Consider the following 4,023-nt stretch of genomic DNA (forward strand, 5'->3'; position numbering starts at 1 on the left):
AGATGGTGAAAAGATGGTTTGGGCCATACATAGTCAAACATGTCTTTGATAATGCAACATATGAGCTGACAGAATTGGATGCGACAGTGCTTAGAGTGCCTATTGCTGGAAAAAGAATCAAGATTTTCAAGAAAAGAGATGATGAGGAATATGCATTGGAAGAATTTTCAAGAGAAGAGCAACGAGAAGAAATTCCAATGGAAGAAATAGATGATATGACACCGGAAATGCATAATGAAGAGATTGATCTGTTTGTGGATCTTGATGATAATGATCATGGGTAGTTGGCCCATCCGGAGGATGCGTAGGATTAGAGGGGGTGGATGTCATATTGCTGCGCATTCGAGGTGTGTAAACCACCCAAAAGTCGTGTGTGTGATTTGATACTTTATACATACTTAGTTGTTATGTTTGCTCTTTAATTCTATGCTGAAGACGGAGAAGAATAAGGAATTTTGGTAGATTGGTAACTCGAGATGCAATCTCATGGGCTACACTTATTTCAAGATATGCCGATTATGGAACTTTGCGAGGGAGGAGAGCTGTTGGATCACATTCTCTCACGGGGCGGAAGATACTCTGAGGAGGATGCAAAAGTTATTGTGGTTCAAATTTTGAACATAGTATCCTTCTGCCACTTGCAAGGTGTTGTTCATCGGGATCTGAAGCCAGAGAATTTTCTTTTCACAACGAAGGATGAAGCTGCACCAATGAAGGCTATTGATTTTGGTCTGTCGGATTTTGTCAAGCCAGAGGAGAGACTTAATGACATCGTGGGAAGTGCCTACTATGTTGCACCTAAAGTTCTTCATCGATCATAAAGCATAGAGGCTGATGTTTGGAGCATTGGAGTTATTACTTATATTCTTCTTTGTGGAAGTCGGCCTTTTTGGGCTCGCACTGAGTCGGGGATATTTCGGGCTGTGATCCGTGCTGATCCCAATTTTGATGAGATGCCTTGCACCCCTGGCTTCGTGGAGATAATAAGATTCCTTTGGATATATTGGTTTACAAGTTGGTGAAAGCTTATCTCCGATCGTCACCTTTGAAACGAGCAGGTTTAAAGGCTTTGTCCAGGACTCTTACAGAAGATGAGTTGGTTTATCTTCGTGCCCAGTATACCCTGCTAGAACCTAATAAGGATGGGCGTGTCACTCTTGAGAACTTCCGACAGGCTTTTCTGAGAAATGCTTTTCTGAGGCTATTGTGGAAAAAAAGGAGAGCTTTATTGGCCGTTTTGCTTTTCTGAGGACAGGGTGGAGGAGCTTTTGAATTTCAAAAGGATGGTCATGTGCTGAAATGGTTCAGCCTTGGTGACGTGAGGCATGAAACCAGAGCCAAGACAACATGGGACTGGATTGATCATGGGGATAAGCTTCATTGACTATGCATCAAACTTGCACATTATGCGCAGCGAGCTTCTTATTTGGCCAGTTTTTGCGCTTTTCTGGGAGGCGTGTTGTCTAGCTGGGGGAAGAAAAAGCAAGAAAAACAGGAGGCTCTGGAAGGAGAGAAATTTCCTATGGGGGAAAGATCTCATTCTAGTTTGAGACGGAGCCCATCACATCGCAGCCATGATAAACCCACAATTCTACATCCTCTGACAGGGTGTTTTCTCCCTCGCGCAAAGGTCACAGTGGCAATAGTAGTTTGATCGAAAGAGGAGGTGCAGAACTTCGCTGGAGTATGGAAGAATTATAAGTTGCAATTAAAGAGCGTGAGGTATCCGACAAGCTATGGAAATACAAGAAGAATGTCATACATGCTCAAGCCTTTCATCCAACTCTACGAAAGAAATCCTTCGATTCTTCAGGATCCTTCTCTGCGCTTCTTCCAGAACTACCTCGAGAAGCTTGATGCAAAAGTACTACCAGCTGCTTACTCCAAATCGAGTTCTGCTTTGCACAACGATTTAAAGCTCACAGGTTGCTAAATCACAGCAATAAGGATGGATTCAGCTCTCCTTTGGAGTTCAGTACCGCCGCTTGTGCCAATCCTTCCTTTGTTGATGATGTTGCTTCAAAGGGAATACACAATACAGCTTCCCTCTCCCTCAGAATTTTCTTGTCCGAGTATGCTCTTCCACAGGAATATGGACACACAGGCTTATTTGGACACCTGCCCAAGGTTTTCAAAACTCTGAACTAAATATAATGTAGGGATTCAGCATAAGAGCTCACCTGAATGCACGTCATAGCAGCTATGGTGGTGCAGCTCAGGATATGGATGCACTGAGTGGCACATAAAGAATAGGGCTTACTTCAACTCTTCAGTTTTTGCTTCATGCCAGGGAGTTTTACCCAACAAAGCCACCTTCAAACATGGAATACGCAGAGAGTACTACAGAGAGTTTAAGTTATGTGCAGGATTCTTTCCTTGTTATGCATCCAGAGACTACAGTTTCTATGAGAGATGAGTAGATAGCTGAGATCACTCAACAAGAGACAGAGTTTGCTATTGTATGTCAGCATATTGAGACATAGGCTGTAATTTTATGGTTTCCAAAGTTATTGAGGGCTGATATCTATCAGCAAAAGAGTTGAGGACTGATATATATTGGTCAAGAGTTTCAGAGATTGTCGAAATATTTAGTTGATTGAATAGTGGATTCTGCAGATTTTTCTGGCACAATATTAGTGCTTTTGCTGCTCACAAATCCTCTCATCTTGCTTATTTGTATGATTGATCTTCTATCCTGAAATTAATCAAGGTCCTTTGTGGTCGCGACTTTGCTTTCAAAAACCCTTCGACAGCGGGTATATAGATGCGCTGATAAATGTGCCCTCTATTTCGTGTGTATAGTGTGTGTCTATAGGGCATTTCTCTTATAGTGTATGCGACTCCAAATACACTTCAACCCTGTGTATTACTGGTTATTACAACAACCATAAGCTGATCCTTTGACAGGTAAACTCGAAGACAAATGCTTTTTGGATTATCTAGACATCAAACACTATCTTCTACTTTGTTCCTCAAACAATAAACTTGATATCTCCATTGGCTTCAAAAGGGGAGTCAAACCAAGGATACCTATTTAGAATTCTTCGGGATTGCTTCTTCTCGCATCTTCTCCCATTTGGAGTGTTGTTTGTTGCCTAAAGACTGTGATCGTGCTTGATGAATTCAAGAGCCCTTTTTTTAAATGAGATTTTCCAAAACTAGCTAAAGAACAACTTATTTTCTTCATGTCACCCTATTTTAGAAGTTTTCTAAACCTTTTAGGATATTTATAAGAAATAATATTCAAAATATCAAAAATCAACCAAAATTATCCAAAAATCCTAAATTTTTGAACCATCCATACTATGGACACTAACATTAATGATATCTTTTTTCCACTACCAAAATTATTATGGCTACCCCATCTAGCTTATTTAATGCATAAGTAGAATTAACAAATACTTATCTTACCACATAGGGCCCGAATCATCATTTGGAGACAGTACACATGGTACTCCCATGGTTTTTCAAACTAGTGTCATAAACCAATACCCAATCCCCATCTTGTATGGCTTTTGGCCTCAATCTATGTCTTTTCTCAAACCATTTCTTGTTCTATATCTTTGCTTCTAACTTCCTTTCCAATTGTCTAATACATGAACTCTTTGTTGTAAACGGAGAATAACCAGTAGTAAATATATGCTTCATTCCATGAAGAGGCAAGTACATCCTCTAATCAGCACTACTATAGCTCGCATTAATGCACTACTCAGTGAAAATCTAATTCTCTAAGTTTTCTTGCATTTGGAGACAAAGGAGACTCTTAAAGTGTATTCCAGTTCCTAGAATGAGCACCTTTCTTTTCATATGCACTCTGGTAATGTAGGGTTGTCCCAAAATGACAACATATAAGGAACTATCTTGGACAAAAAAGTCTTGCTCTTCTTGTACATCACCAATCCTCCCTTTTATATTAGGACATGCAGCATAGGGCTCCCTTAAAGATTGATTTCTAGCTCTCATATGCCAACCATGATCAGTGTCCACAGGCCATGTACCATTTTTGTACAATCCATGCTCAAT

At 40.3% G+C, this 4,023-nt stretch overlaps 1 pseudogene; it reads left to right on the forward strand.

Moving 5' to 3' along the window:
* Window positions 1-518: 518 nt before the first annotated feature.
* On the forward strand, window positions 519-1,249 carry LOC148012246 (CDPK-related kinase 3 pseudogene; annotated as a pseudogene).
* The last annotated feature ends 2,774 nt before the right edge of the window (window positions 1,250-4,023 follow it).

The sequence above is a fragment of the Lygodium microphyllum genome, chromosome 27 (genome assembly GCF_053477565.2).
Source record: "Lygodium microphyllum isolate KBCC chromosome 27, Lygodium_microphyllum_v1.1.10, whole genome shotgun sequence".
NCBI classification, from domain to species: Eukaryota; Viridiplantae; Streptophyta; class Polypodiopsida; order Schizaeales; family Lygodiaceae; genus Lygodium; species Lygodium microphyllum.